This window comes from Empidonax traillii, unplaced genomic scaffold (assembly GCF_003031625.1).
Source record: "Empidonax traillii isolate 1590-97213 ecotype Southwest subspecies unplaced genomic scaffold, ASM303162v1 scaffold130:size970688, whole genome shotgun sequence".
Lineage (NCBI taxonomy): Eukaryota > Metazoa > Chordata > Aves > Passeriformes > Tyrannidae > Empidonax > Empidonax traillii.
Window position 1 is genome coordinate 792,281 of NW_020955323.1, and position 16,317 is coordinate 808,597.

The 16,317-nt window shown below is 39.2% G+C and overlaps 1 protein-coding gene and 1 long non-coding RNA gene across 6 annotated transcripts in view; one reads left to right on the top strand and one right to left on the bottom strand.

Annotated features, from left to right (window-relative positions):
- TECTB (tectorin beta) overlaps positions 1-4,554 on the bottom strand; it is a 19,060-nt gene extending 14,506 nt beyond the window's left edge. For 3 of the 4 annotated variants that reach the window (XM_027883638.1, XM_027883635.1, XM_027883636.1), the window contains exons 1-2: positions 4,454-4,501; positions 1,251-1,342 (exon numbers count right to left, since the gene is read on the bottom strand). The gene's annotated coding sequence lies outside the window, so the exon portion shown is untranslated. Of the gene's footprint in view, positions 1-1,250; positions 1,343-4,453 lie in introns of all 4 variants that reach the window. The other variant, XM_027883640.1, reaches the window with a different exon arrangement.
- The window catches only part of LOC114057397, a 16,399-nt gene extending 1,777 nt beyond the window's left edge, over positions 1-14,622 (top strand). The window contains exons 1-3 of one of the 2 annotated variants that reach the window (XR_003571207.1): positions 4,654-4,802; positions 11,631-11,711; positions 14,553-14,622. This is a non-coding gene — a long non-coding RNA (uncharacterized LOC114057397). Of the gene's footprint in view, positions 1-4,653; positions 4,803-11,630; positions 11,712-14,552 lie in introns of those variants that run through there. The other variant, XR_003571208.1, reaches the window with a different exon arrangement.
- The last annotated feature ends 1,695 nt before the right edge of the window (positions 14,623-16,317 follow it).

Genomic DNA, 16,317 nt, shown 5'->3' on the forward strand with positions numbered 1-16,317 from the left:
GCTTTGGTACGGAAAAGCTGACAAAGCCAGGACTGCGTTGCATTAAAAATATACCCAAGGCAAGTTTATCCTCTGGTGTCCCTCAGTGGCAACTCCATTGATTTCTGAGAAACTGACCCTAAATGTCTGCTGCTTATTTTAAATATATAGCTAAGTAATAAAAAAAAACAAAGGAAAGAAAAGCGAAGGGGCGAACTGAGAAAAATTTCAGACGGAGGAATGCTGAATATGGGACTTGATTGCCATATAGCTTGAAAGTGTCTCTGTCCATTCACATTCCCAAGCCTAGAAAGCTTTCCTCAGATTTGCAGTCTTTATTGCCCTGGGAACCTCGAGCGCTCCTGCTCCCTTTGTAGCACCTCTACCCCTACCTGAGCTACAGAGCCCTTCTCTGGCTTCCTGACTAACCCATGGTTTGAGCCAGCTGAATTATAAACCTGCTTTGTGGGATTGAGATGATAGGATCACACACACGAAGGACTGGTAAAAATCAGGTTCTTGAAATGCTCACCATAATTCCTATCCTCTGAAGAGTTAAGATCCATGCATTATCCCTGGGAAATAAACTTTCAATATCTGTAGTGCTGCCCTCTCAAATCAAATAAAAAACCTCTCCACTTCTATCAACAGCAACTGCTGATTAAAATCACAGTTTTGGTTTCCCAAGCTACATAATCCTGCTAGCTCGTTCTAAGACCTACTTTCCTTAGCACACTGCATCCATTATACTGGTGTTGTCCTCATTTTTGAAAGTTTGTGATTTTTCAGCAGTCTGATAGCATCATCCTTGGAGACAGGCTCTTTTTCTGTGAAAGGGATCTGTTTGTTATCAAGAATTATGTGGCTCTGAGAGCTACATATACCAAATTTAACTGCATTAATTAGCTTGTGCTGTGCTTGTAAACTGATCATAATAATACTTATCACAATCTTAGTGCCATTATCTCTGTTTTGCAGATAATGGAACTGAGCCATAGAAAGGCAAAGCCCAGGGTAGGGCTCTTGAGATGCTCATACTGCTCTTTTCCTATGTCGGTCAAGCAGAAGCTACCCAAGCAAACTTTGGGTGGGTTTGTCTGTGAATGGATTGCCTGGACTCCCAGGCCATGTCTTCTGGAACAGAGGACTCCCACTTTTCTCAGAGGCTATTTTGCCACCTGAAGTAATAAACTCCTCCTGCTTGCCAGTTTAACATTCACACCGGCCTTTATGCCTTATTGACAATGATTGGATGATCAGCAATCCATTACCAGTTGAGTGTATCAGGAGATTTTCCTCTTCTGGTGCCATAAACAAGTTTTTCTTCCCACTTTGTCAAGACATAGCCTTTAGTGCATTCAGCCTAAAGGACCAAAAAGGTCACTTTCTGAGACTTCCCACAGATAACAGACCAAATTTCAGATCAGTTAAAGGATGGGGTTTTCCTAAAATTCCACCAACACACTAATGATGGGACCCATTGAGATGGTTCTTTCTATTCACCGTGTTTCATAATAGTAGAGAGATGTTACAGTTTCATGTGGTGGAAAGAAGCAGAGCAATTGGTCTAAAGGTTTGAGGCACTCAGCTGGGCATTCATTTACTTGTTGCACTTATGACTCAACCAATTGCAAATAAAAAACAGATCTTACCTTTTTAAGTGACTGTTTGAGGACTTCTTGGAGAATTCACTAAAACACCAAATGCAAGAGATGGCTGTGGTACTCCCCATGTACAACTCTTCAGGGATTTTCAAGGGCTTCCTCTGATAGCCAAGAGAAATCTGACACCTTTGTATTTTCTTCTGCTGAGCTGTAGCTGGTGTTGCATTGATTCACTCAAAATCAATTTGACCATCCCATATGACGGTCAAAAGTACTATTTGCTAGCTTTTAAAAAGACAGTTTGTCTCTTTTAGTGTGGCTTTTAGTAAAGTAATTTGGAGGAAATATGCAGTCTGCCGAAAGATATCATTTTGATCTAAGCTGGCTGAACAGAGCATTGTGGTTATCTGAAAAATGTATGCAATTATAATTTAACAGTGGTATTCATATGGTATTTCCTACAAGCTATTCCAAAAAGTATGACACTGCAGTTCTTTCATGAAAATCCCTCAGGATTACCTTCCAAGGGATTCATAGATTTGTTCTCAGTAACCCACTATAGCTCCAAGTACTCAATTCTCTAGGACAGACTGTGCTGAAGACTCTAGATTGATTATGCTGTTAATGACGCAGGAAGCTCTGCTTCTGCTTGTTTATTCTGAGTTCAGCTAAAATTAGAAGTTGACCTCATGTTCCTGAATTAATTTAAAGACAAAAATACAAGTTACTGATTCTGATGATTTTTTTCTGGAAATATGGTCTCGAGAGCCAAAGCTCAGAAGTATCTTCCTTGAGCTGTGAGTCAGTTTTTAAGTGATTTGAAATGAAAGGTGTCTGAGCCCATATATGATATATATGAGCAGTAACTCCTGACCAAATTCCAAGGTAATGCCTTAACATGCTATGCTGGACATCTACAGATATATAAGATTTTGAAAGATCAAGAGGGTGTCAAAGCCTTGCTTTAAATGCTTGAAAACAGCTGGGTAAATTCAGTAAGTGTTATCTGGACAGACATGATCTATTGCCTGTTTGGCTGTGCCAAAAGCACACGAAGTTGAAGTGTTACTCTTTGCATCTCTGGATGGTCTTGATATCTAAAAAAAAAAAAAAAAAAAGAGTAAAAAGAACAGGGAATACCGTATCTTTGACAGCAATAGGTTGGGAAAACACATTGTTGATGTTTCAGAAAGGGTGTAAGCCCTAAAGTGCTGATTTTGAAGCACTAGGAAAGGGTTTGCTTTCACACTTTTCCTTAAGATCAGTTTTGGTTTTTCTCGGTAGACTCCAGAAAAAAGTGTACCCAAATCAATAGCCAGTTCTGAAAATGTAAGCCAGTTTTAGAGTATTCTGAGACACTTTGCTAGAAACCCTTTGGAAAAAAAATGTATTTTAAATGCCCACACTCTACATCTAATTCTGGGGACAGGAGTGGTGTTATTTTGACATAGGTAAAGCAAATGAATATGAATATATAGAAGATACAGTGATGATAGTATTTTCTGTGTTTGCAATACCTTTCATTCCAGGCTCTCAGAGACCTTTATAAAGATTTTACTCCAGTCGCCAACTGGCCAGGAGATGGTGTTAGTGGTGTTCTATAAACAGACAACATGTGACACAGAACAGCAAAGTGACTCACTCATATGAAATCTGGTATAGGCATTTCACCCTCCTCTGCATGCTGTCCCATCTCTTGGGTCTTTCCTTGGCCTGTTCTGATTATTTGCATTATCTACATTAATTTTTATTTAGTGTTGCCCTTTCAATATGGCAAGCAAGCAACAATATGAAGGCAAACATAATTTTCTTGGATCTTTGTGGATACATTAGTTAACTAACAGTGCAGGTGATTTACTATAAGGTAAGTTAAAATAGAACAGACCAAAGCCTACATCACTCAGGACTAGCAGAAGTGAGTGAAAGAAGTTCAGTCATCCAGACATTTTTTACTTCTCTTCCAAGCCTTAATCTTGTGGCTAGTAACAAGTAGTTGGGAAAGATATTCCTCTCTAGGACAAGAAATGCCATATGCTCCATTCCTCCTTCACCTCCTGTCAGGAGCCAACTCAGCTGACATTCCCAGTTGCAGACTGACCTCAAACCTTCCAGTCTCCTTTTCTATCAGTGTTGTGAATTCCTATACCAGTTCATTTCTCCAATTCCTAGTCTTCATTTTCCTTATGTAGTTGCAACCCTTACTGTCTGTCCAATATGCCACTATACCCCACACTGCCTGCAGGTGTTACTATACAATGTCACCTTCTGGTATTGTAGGCTGGCTTCTCACCCTCACATCTCTTTCTTTGTTTCCTCTCCTACCACCCATCTGTTAAGTTACCCCTTCCACTGAGCTTAGCAAGCACTTCTGCTCCTACAATCTCCTTCACTTCACGATTTTGCCCATGCTACTTAAATGTGTCTGTGTGTGAGATTTTGTTTGTAAGTCTTTCCTCCCAACATTCCTTCAGTTTGTGCAGTGTTTCCATTGTGGTTTCCTACTTCTTCTTCCACCTCTGCTCCTCTCACCAGCAGGATGACATCAGCTAGAAATGGCTCTGAGGGCAGGGAGATGGTGTTGGGCAGATGATGGTGGTCAGCTAACACAATTCCTTGGCATCAGGTTGTTGCTGTGTTCTCAGGTTATTCATGCATGGGTTTGCACTTTTTCCAGCTATTTTAATAATTTCCAAAGGGAAGGAAATAAAGGCTCTTGTGCTTCCTGTGCTACTGCACAGTCACAGCCAGCCTGGACCCTTTAGTCTCAGTCTAACCACACTCTCCTGAAGTGAAGTGAGGAGGTCAGGCACAGCCTGAGTTTTACTGCTTAGAGGCCCCAGAAGCTCAAAGGACAAAGAGAGAAACTATACCTTAATATTTCATTTCTCTGCCTTCTTCAGGGATGTTTCCACATCTCAGTGTGCAAGAGGAACCTGCCCCTGATTTCCCTTGTGTGTGAACCGTCCTTGCCTCTCATTTTGAACAGATCACACAAGAGGGGCAGTTCCTTTTTTTCTTATCTCTTATTTGTCTGTCCATGCCAAAGTTGGGGGCATCCTGACTAGTGGACAATGTAGCTCTTGTGCAGGGACAAGCCCTGATATTTGTATCTAAAAGCTGTATATAGCCATCTTATCTACAATCATTATTATCTTTTAGATTTAACATACTGGACAGAGTGTCCTGGATGGCCTGGGAAAAGAGCCATTGGGATTAAAGGTCACTGAGATCAATCATGCTGATGATTTATTTATGTGGTTGAGTATTGTGATGGTGATAGCTTTTTCTGCTTGGCCAGTATGCTTAAATTTTAAAATGCTTTCTTTTGAAATTACCTTGCTATTCTATGCAAAGCTTCCTTTACGTTTAGCGGTACTTAGCACCTAAATACCTTTATAAAGTTAACCTAAGTGATTTAGATGGCTAACTCAAATTTTTCAAAAGATGTTATTTAGGAATCTAAATCTAGTGATTCTCAGGATCACAAAACTGATGGACTTCTTTCCACTATTACCAGTACTGGAAGCTTCTTCCTCTATATTTGCCAAATAAATCTATTGCATTTTGAGTTTCACACAAAACAGCTTTTTGAAAAATAACTGCTATCTTTCACTAAGTACCTTTTCCAATTAAGCTACTTTGTCTGCAGTGAGACTACTTTACAACAAGGCTGTTGAGCCCACCATGTATTCTTCAGTTTGGTCTTCATTCTGCAAGTACAGAGAGCCTCCATCACTTCTGAGGGCAACTTTGAGCTGTTGCCCTGAGAAAGTTGGCAGAGAGGGCCATTTGGAAAAGTGGTGTTCACTCTAAAGATGCTCTCTTGCCCTTAAGTTATTTAAAAATGACATCTGGTAAGAAGATAATGCTCCATCCTGTCAGGAGAGTATATCTTTGGGATATATTCATATTTCCAAAGGGTTCCTTATTTCAATTTTTCAACCAAAATCTTCAGAGAATGAATGCAGAAATATTGCAGTGCTCTTGGGGATTGAAAGCCTGAAAATTGATCAGTTGAGCTTACAAATCTGGAAGTACTTCCTGTTTTGGAAAGTTTTCTGTCTCACTGAATTCTCTGAAGCAGAAATCTTTTCTCCCAAGAATTATATAAATTGAGTTTTTTACTTAAGAAGGGTGGAGGAAAACATCTACTTATTCAATATGCTTCTTTTTAAATTCTGTTCTTTAAGAAATTGAAAATGCCTGAGTGTGTGAGTAAAACTGTGTTTGAATACAAAGGACAGTTAATACAGAATTGGAAATTTGTGTATGAGAATGTGAGAATGCAGAAAATAGGCAATTGTGGTTTGGGCACACACATATATGGAATCCTAAGGAAAACAGCAGTAGAATTCAGGAAATATTTAATCAGAGTTTTGGTCATACCTTTGGCTCAAGTTTGGTAAATATGTGACTACTCAAGGTAAGGATGCCAGAACAGGAACATTTTTTAACAAGCTACTGACTGTTATTTTAAATGGGCCTTGTAGCTTCATGGCTCTCTTAGATATAGTGCTAATAAATTTCTTGGGTGTAATAGCATCGTGTTTTGTTGAAATGTTTTATTAATTTACTAGAAAATAATTTTTTCACTGTCTTTTAGCTGAGAAATCTTTTGAATGCAATTTAATTGCTGCTAGTAGGATACCCTTCAGGAGCTTATTATCCTCACTCTTGATGGAATTTCTGTTGCTGTAGTGATGATGTTTTTCAAACATGGTTTTGGAAAAAAAATCTAGGGTTATCATTAGTATATAATTATGATAATGAATTATGATAACTTCAGTTTGCCTTCCTGTGATACTGTGTACATATCTACAATGAGATAAGAGTCTTTAAGTAGCATTTACAGTGATTATATTAATTAGAGAGGTGTTAGGGTAGTATTACTACTTTATAACCCTAGCACTGACTATTTGATAGTCCATGTGCAAGGACAATACTTCCTTTTATTTTGGTGAATAAAGACTATCACAGTTACCTGGATGGCTTTAGCTGGACTGTGAGTGTACTCATGGCTGTACAGCAGAGTATCCCATGTCCAGTCATCCAAAAAGACTAATTTCAGGGCATGGCTGCCTTTATTTGCTTGTGTAGACATGCTGAATGTGAAACATATTTCTGAGAAACCGGAAGAAATTCAGGAAATAACAAATAATTTGTATATACTGGCTACATGCATTAAACTGTGTAAATTCCTGAGTAAGACCGTGCTTGCGCTTTGAAATCATAGCTTTTCTCATTTTGCTTTCTGCAGTTTGTTTATCTTTTAGTAGTCATACTTATTGAACTTAATAGTGTTAACTGTATCCATTTAGACAGAAATTAAAGTGAGGACTCCTCTTTTTTTTTGATTATTATTGGTAAGTTCTTTTTGTTGCTGGGTCTGGGTACATATCTACATAAAAATATATTATAATTTTGAAAAATTGGATTAGTCAATTTTTTTTTTTGGTAATTTCGCTCTTATTGATAGTGTTAAAAGACTGCAGGATTAGCATCAACATTACAGTTGGCTGAATGGTCTTGGTGACACTTCAATCACTGTTAAAACAGATTTTGTTGCATGAAAGACCAAGGAAAGGAAATTACAGAGCCTGGTTTAGGGAAAGATTTAAGAGTGATAGATGTACACATAAAGAACTAGGGTGCCAAAGTAAGCTGGAGAATTCCGGAGTGGTCTGGTAAGCTCCAAGGCAGAACTGAATTCAACAGTTGCGTGCAGATCCTGATAACTCAAGAAACACCATTTTAAAAATTGTAGAAAAAGAGTATGGTTTCCTTTAATCATTGTAGAAGGCTCTGAGAGGCAGAGGTGAAGGAGAGAGGGGCAGGCTGATCCGTCCAGGCACTAATTAGGGCCAAGGTCTCTTTAGGAAGTTAATGAGTTTCTAAATAGCTAATAGCAGCTGATAGGGAGCGGAAGAATACTGGGTCTCTGCATCCTGCTTTTGTTTCTGCCCTCAAGTGAGAGATACCTTTAGGAGATAGAGTGTTTTCTGGTCAAAAGTCTACTAGGAAATAGCTGCTTCTCATGTGCAAACTTTTTTCTTACATAATGTGAGGGAAAGTTGAACTGTATTTTTTGTTGTCTGAGATTTGGGATGATTTACCTGAGTATTCCTTGAGCCTTACTGCAGTGCTCACAATTTGAGTGATTTTAGCTGTTATGGTCTCTCTGCCCCTGCCTTTGGGTATGCTTCTGTAAGTGTCTGGCATAACTGCTCTTGTTTGCACTTCTCCCCCATCTTTGTATGCCAGATAGCTTTTGCCATCTTCCTGACCTTGCTGGGTAAACATTGCGCTAACACAGCTTTTGCACAGCATTCATTTGATTTGGAAAAGCGTCGAAAGGCTAAAGAAGTGCAAGCAGGTAAGTGAAGGAGAAAAAAAGAAATAAGATGAGAGGCCAAATGAGCACAAAGCAGTGGGATGATGTGCTCTTAGGACAGAGCAGGAAGGGGTGTATTGGTGCTTCTTTGGTGTGTTCACGATGCTGTGTAGATGCGTTATCCTGAACCAAGACAGAGGCTGATGTGTGTGTTCAGTTGTGGGCGTAATGCACCCACGAGCTAAGCACACACCTGCAGATATGGGTATCAACTGTGCAGCAACAGTGAGGATTTGCTTGCTCAGGTTCTCAGCTCTAGAAGGGTCTGGTCTTCCTGAACTGCTTCCACAGTGGACCCGACTTCATCTGTTTTTTTCCCCACAGGACTCTCTGATACTCATGTCTAATAGGTATTTAATAGCATGCATGGGCTAAGTAAAATATTTTTTCTGCTCTAAGACTCTTTTTCATTTTCACCACCTTACCGCTTGGTGGATCTGCATCAGGAAAGACCAGTGCATTTCTTTCCAGTTTGAAATACTTGTCATTCCTGTGGCGGCTCATTTTGAGTCACACCTTTTCTAATCACTATAAAAGTAACATTAATATAGCAACAAGTAATTACAAAAACCAGAATCAATTTGGCTTACACTACAATTGAGTTTCATTCCACAGCTGTGATTAACTAGGCAATGTTGGAAGGAGTGTTGTGTCCACCACCTGCCTCCCCTGTGCTACATTTCTATTCCCTGTGTTGTTCTCACAAAGAATAACAAAAAGCAAGCCTCAGAACTGAGACATTTCTTGATTGAATGTCATAGAGAACAGGAATTCTTCCGTGATGTGGTGGCATGACTTGTGCTCTTGTTGAAACAACCCACAGTGGTCGCTTAAGTCTTATGATCTCAACACTGAAGGCATTCAATGTTTCCAAAACAAATTGCCTGCCACCTTCTTATCAGAAAAAAATTAATTCTCTCCCACCTGTAAAACAGGTGCCTGTTAATTTTTTTAAAGGTTATACTCTGCTTTTACATGGCTATAGTTGTTTTGTCATAGATCTAATGGCCTAAAGATACTGCTTTACTTATGCCATGTTCATCATTTTCTGGTGACGGCTTTTGCTTAACAATCTCTGGCCCAGGACTTTGGTTAGTGGACAATATACCTCACAGCCATACATATATAAACTGCTTATCTGATCAGGATATAGCTGATTATATGGGCAGGATTTCATGAACTTCTATATTGTTCCCTTTAAACTGGCATATGAAAGGGAATTGCCAATGTGCTATGTGCAGATTGATACTATCCAGAACGTGGTGCCAAGGAAACTGATTTATTCTCTGTTATTACTTTGTTATTCATCGCATTGTGCAATACATCAATTGCGAACATAAATACATTGGGTAGTCCATGGATAGGAATAAATCCTGTTATGTTCAAGTACGTACATGCTAGGTGCTAGCCCTGGAACAAGGAATCAGAAGTATTCTGCAGGTTGTTTGGATTTTTCATACTCTGTTATTAGTACTTTCATGATTTTTTTTTTCATTTGGCTGTTTCAATTCTGATCCTAACTTTGAAGAAATTACTTGAACAGAACATTTTGGACTTTCTTCTGAAACAGTGCTTCCTGAGTGTGTCTTGTGTATTTTTGAGCTCTGGGTGTCTTTGACAATTGCATAAACTTTTGGGAGGATGTAATTTCCCTTTAACTTTCCCACCAGGATTCAGCAGCTAAGGTATGTTTGTTTGTTTGTTTGTTTGTTGTGTCGGTTAAGTTTGTTAGGTGTAGAAGACAGAATGACTGTGGCATTATGTAGAACACCTTCCTTTCTCTTGCATCTCTTTGTGTTCAGATCAGAAGCACTTGGGGAACTTTGGGGTAGTAGAAAGCCCCTTTCCAGATCTGTGTGTCTAGTTCAGTAAGGACTGATGCAGTGCCTTGGATCTCTCCTAAGGCTCGCTCGTTACTTGTGCAATGGTTTCTGTAAGACAACTTTCTGATCCAATTTGAGGGAACTTGTAATCAAATCCCATTATTGGATTCATAAGTCCTTGGTCAGTGCTGGTAGGGTCAATCATTTAGCAGCAGATTCTGCCAGCTGTGGTCTTGGACCAACTGAGATCTTCAGATTCGTGTTGACTTAAGGACAGTGAAAGACATCAATCCATGCAACTTTTTCTACAGTCTGTAGAGACTTTTCTCATTTCCACTGTCACTCTCTCTATTTAAGCAGGGCTGTGGTGACAGAGGACAAGCCTTGGGCACAGGCCAGCTGTGTGATCAGACATGGAATATCACCCTGTGCCTTTGGCTGCCCTTCAGCTTCTGCCTTGTATTTTTAGCTTCCAGTCTCCTTACAGGGAGAATTATCTCTTCTTACAATATTTGTAGCACAGGGGATGGATTAGCCATTCTGCTCACTCCACCTCTGATCTCTAGTAAAAAGTAAATATTCAAAAGTGATTCCTTGGTTTTGGTTAAGGAAGAATTGTACTTCCTAACATTACATTACTTCCTTGTTTAAGGGAATTTGTTTGAACTGGTATCCGAGCTTGGATGCCTTTGTCACACAACAGGTGCTTCAGATCCCTAATCTCCTGCAGTCCAAGCTGATATTTATTCCTGCCCCATGTCAGATCCTTTTGCTTGGCATAGCAGAGCATACCAGGCAACCCACAAATTGTGCTGGTGAGCATATTTAATCGCAGATTACCTATAATTAGCTCTATCACAGTGAGATCCCTGGAGATCCTCAGTAGCAGGATAATGTCTACTCCAAGGACAGAGGAAACCCTGCAGGGAGGATGGGAGCCCAGCTGCGAAGTTCTGCTGGAGTAAATCTGAGCTGGTTAAAGCCTTTGATGATCAATCTCGAGTTGTTTCTAGCTTCATATTTTGAAGTCCAGGCTTTGGCTTCCTTGAGCTGTAAGACTGGGTAAATACAAATATCTCAGGGGTTCGTATCAGTCCTGTGCATCCAGATAAACTCTTAATTTATTTGCTTTAATACTGGACTGTCAGGGCTTGTCATCTGGGATGGGGTTTGCCATTACTACAAGACAGTGGTTTCTCTGTATTTGGACTAGTCACCTTAAACAAATTTTATACTCAGTACTGAGAAACTTAGTCCTTCAGAGCCTGTTATGAGCCATGCATCTGGATGCTTGAGGCATCTACTTTGGAAGCAGAAGGACTGTGCCCTAGAAATTAACATTTCTCTTCAGAGGGAAAGACAGATATAGATATTTAAGCTTAGCTGGATGAAGCTCACCCAGTGTGTTGGCCCTTCAGTCTAGTTCATCTTTTCCTTGCTGTCTCAGTAATCTCTCAGTATTAGCAGGACTTGGCAGGACTTGGGACAATTTTTCTAGGTTGTAGGAGGCACAGAGTAAACAGACAGAACATCAAGGTACGGCAAATCATTTATATAACTGGTTTGGACCTGTAAGTCCACTCCAGTTTTGTGTTATTAATGCTTCTTTTCAAAAAAACTCCAATTTATCATCCCTGTTGACTGTACCAGAGCACAACTTGCTACCTTGTAGACCTTGCAGGTCTCACAGATGCCCAGGGAGACAGAATCACAGCTCCTCTTGGGCTAGACCTGGGGTTGCATTATTGTGGTCACAACACATGCAATGTTGTCCCAGATGGTTAACACCTCTAGATTAAGAACCCACAATGGTTTTCTGTGTTGCTATTTCAGACTTTCCCACCTGATTAGCACCAAATCTGTTTTCACTCATCAGAATATCCACTAGATCTATCAGCAACTGGATTTTCCCAGGTATTAGTATATAATAATCCTATTCTTATAGGGATATATTTAAGAAGATTAAAAACTGAATCTTATGATTTGGAGTGAGCTGTGCCTATGTTTCCACACACCTTCCCCACCCCCCAGTTGATGAAACTGCATCAGGATCACTTTTATTACTTGAAAATCAAAAAGAAATGTGTGCAAGAAATAGAAGCAAGGAGACATACCTGAGGCAGAAAATAGAGATCAAGAATATAGAAAATAAATTAGGAAGGCTAAATATATACATATTTGGAAGGGTATAAAAAAATCAAAACTAAAATATACCATATTGTTAAGGAAAGACAAATTCCAGTCAGAAGTTTACTGCTTAACATGAAATGAAATCAAATAGCAGATGGTAAGAAAGCAAAATTATTCAGGTCTTTCACTCTGAAAGTTTGCTGTGTCCAGAAGTTTAGCAAAATTAATCCCAACAGTGTGGTAGGACCTTAAGTCAGAAAAGACAAAGAACAGGTTAAAGAATATTTTAAAGGTTGGATGTAGCTCTGAGCAACCTGGTCTAGTGAAAGGTGTCCCTGCCCACATCACAGGGGTTGGAACTAGATGATCTTTAAGGTCCTTTCCAACCCAGAACCATTCTATGATTCTATGATATAGAAATTACCAGAATATGTAAAAACTGCTCTAGGATATTTAAGGAATTAGCAAAAACAACCACTGAATTGTTACTTATCTGTGGCAAATGTTGTGGAAAATGAAAAGACACAACGTCATTCTCAGCACTGTTCATCATTAGATTTCCATCTCCAACAAATAACCTACTTTTTCCTTCCTCTTGTTCATGATCATATTTCTTTCTTATTGCCTTTTATGTTCATTACATCTTGAATCTTTTACTCTTTCCAAAATCAATAGCCAGGGGTTGAAATGGAAATTTTGAAAGCGTGTTTCGTACATTTAGACATGCTGATGTAAAAATGTGAGAACTCCTCTTAGCCTCCCTTCTGCCCTACTTCCTCTCCATGAAAAGTGCTGGGTTGAAGTATGGCACAGCAGCAGCTCCCAGCTCATCCCAGTTGCTGTGGAGAGGTGTCTGCTGGAGTACACTGCTGTTACAGGTTTTTGTTACTCCCACTACTGGATACTTAAATTGCATGTTATCTGTGTAAGCCTGCCATTAAGACAACTGAAACCATACATGCATAATGAGTTGGAAGTGAGTTTCCAGTCTTGCACTTGGCTCCTGCGAGTAATACACGTGTCACAGGCCTCTTCAGCATCACTGAGATTCCCCTCCTGAGAGGGAACTGTTCAGCTCGACACGTGTTTGAGGGTCAGGACTTAGATTTATATCTATATTATCTATTAGTGCTTTTCTGCCTCAAACTGCCCTGCATGTCTGAACTTACTGGAAATACTGTCATGTGTATGTGCAGTGCTGTCTATGTAAAGAGAACAGAGAAAAGTTAGCCTGTGTTCACAGATTTGTCCACAGATTTGAAAGAGGGAAAACTGAAATGCTGCTCTGTTCAGAAATATCACTGCAGAGACCTGGGGAGATGCATTTCAGTGCATGAACTTCTATCTCAGAAAAGATCTCTCAAGATGCATTATACCGTGGCAGATGTTGCAGAACATATAACCTTGTCAAGAATCCTGGCATGGAGAGGTGAATGAAGGCAGGAAGCATTCAAACTACATCTCTCCTGAAACCCAATGATATTGTTGATTTTAAATCATTACTACTGAACTGTGAGCGCATCCTCTCTCTCCAGAAGGCACTGTTACAGCATTTCTGACCTAACATCTTCATTTTTATAGCAAGTGATTGGGACAACCATATTTGTAGATGAAATATGAGATGAACAACAAAAAAAAATTCCTATAAAGAATAATTTTATATAATACTTGTCATCCATTCTTTTATTCAAAATATCCTACTGACTCTGGTGCAAGACGTTATTAAAATCTCTGAACATCTAAAATGTTAAGAACATTTTAGATTTGGTTGGATCTTACATGTGACTGCACCATATTAAGGTTTATATATTTAATCTTGAAGCTCACATTGGTTACAGCTGAAATAGCCAAGATATTCCAGCATGACAATATGAAAGGTGGAGACCATAGCTTTCCAAAGTCATCTGAATGGGTGCATTGTGTGAAACTCTTTAGCATTATTGCCATCAATTCCAGTCCAACTGATCTCAAATTGTCATCAGTAAAAGTTAGGACTTTTTAAATAGTTGCTGAAAATATCCTTCATTGCATTGCTGCAGTGGTGCTGCTGCAGAGAGTGGCTTTGGCATCTGGAACTTAATGACACTTTTTCTTTTATGCTTTTCCCTTGGTGCCTTCATTGGTTGCATGTTTTCTGACACGAGGATTTTGTCTAGGTAGCCACAACATATCCTTGCAATTTTAAAATCAAGAATAGAAAATAGAAGTTGACTTAGAAAATAAAATTATGAAAAAAAAATTATCATGAAATGTGAAGAAAATAACTGGTGCCTAAGCTGATTGAGCATGTATTAGCATCAGTAAAATCCTTGAATCATAAAACAGTTTGTGTTGGAAGGGATCTTTAAAGGTCATCTAGTCTAGGTCCCAAATGATGGGAGATACAGCAATCCATTGTGTTAGAAAGATGCTACTGGATGAAAAATATTTAGATGAAATTGTAACACTACGTGTTTTAATGGAAAAATGTCAACATATGAAACACGTTACTTCTCAGTGCCAGGTGTTGTCCAAACTCATTATTAATTTTGAGCAATCCAGCCTTGCTGGTTGCTGTAAAGGCTGCAGAGGTGATGACATGGGTGTGTGTTAAGTGTCAGTGGATCATATATTTCTCTCTTGCAGGACCTAGCATTCTTCAGTCTTAAGAACATCTCCAAATAACTGTTCATCATCCTTCCCAATATCCTACCAGGTTGGTAAGTATTTTGCCATTTTACAGATAAAGATAATGATAAAAATGTTAATAATTTCTGACCATATGGTATCATATGGGAATCGTAAAGGGTTGCATAAAGTGTGTTATTCCTCCACTTGTTGCAAAGCACCCTAAGGGGCATACAATGTCTTACGCAGGCAGCCAGCAATGGGTACCTAAAGGAGAAGCTACCAGATGCCATCCAGCCTCAACTTACAGCACTCATGGTAGATGTTAACATGCCTGTGTCCCATGCAGAAATCTCACTCTTGGCTTCAGCAAATAATGACAATCTTCATCTAATAGAAATTAATTTTATGACCACGTGGACAGTGGGGGAAATATAGTCTTACTCAGCACTCTGTGATTAAAATGATTGACTGAAAGAGACATCTAGAAGTCTTGTTATGAAATATATTTATCCTGACAACCATAGTTAAAGAGCATTTACAGTGCACTGAAAGAAGCTGCTACAAGTGATTTCAGCCATTGGTTCATGTCCAGTAAAACTTCCAAGATAGAACTTCTTGACTGTTTTAGCATGAATGCTTGAGAGACACTTGGATACTTTGGGAATGAGGTTAGGTGTTGATTTATATAGAAATGGTTGATAAACACCTTCTACCCATTGAGAGCATGTGAAACCTGTGCAATGATCTGTTCTGCTTCAAACTTCTGACCTGGGGTAACCCATGTAATCTGTCTACCCTATTTGAGTGTTGTAATAACAGCTGTATGTCCTTATATATTCTGCCATCATAGTAATGGGAGCCATGTAAATGCCTCAGCAGGACAGATAAAATAGCAGGGGACAGACATCACCTCTGGCACCTCTCCTGGGTACCTGCCCTCTACACATGATTCATGTCTCATCCAGGTAGATTTTATTTATGTCCTTGTTCATGACCACCTGTGTGTTAGGAGTGCCTGGCCATGGGAAGACTGTGCTTGTTTAGTCATGTTTTTAGCATAAAAGAAAAAGAAAATAGAATTAGAGGTGTCTGTACAGTGCTAAGGATACTTGCAGGGTGGAAAATAAATGGTTCTCAGGTGTCTTAGAAGGGAGCAATATGTGGAGCAGAACAGCTTGAATTCTTTCAGAATTGCTGCCTGTTTTACGGTTATCTTTTCATGTGTTCCGTCATTGTTATTTTTTAATTGAGGATGAGAAATCCATGATTAAAAATAAGTCTGTGGAATGCTGCTTTGTATGTACCTGTTAGTTAAAGCAACACAATTAGGATGCTGTAGATGACGGACAGTTCTGGAATAACTGGTACGGATACACATTTAAAAAAATTAAGAGACGAAGGTCAGAAGATAGTAAATAAATGCTTCATCACATTTTCCAGATTTTTCTGTACTCATAGATCCTTAGTTTGTATGCAGAGGTGTTAACTGTGCATATAGAGATAAAATGGCAGTTTGCCAAGAGCAGGCAAGGAATGAAACTAGCCTATATGACAGTATACTTGTTTCCAAACTGTAGGTGGTAGAAACCACTTTGGAAACCTATTTCATTAAGGAAAGAATGATGTTCCTGGCCAACACAATTATAGTGTTTTCAAGCACAGCTGTATTGGATGTAACTTGTAGCAAAATGTCACATTGAGGAAAGCACCTTGTTCAAGAAAAGAATGATTTGGTGATTAATCCCATTGACACTACTGTGGTCTAAAGGGCTTTGGTAAA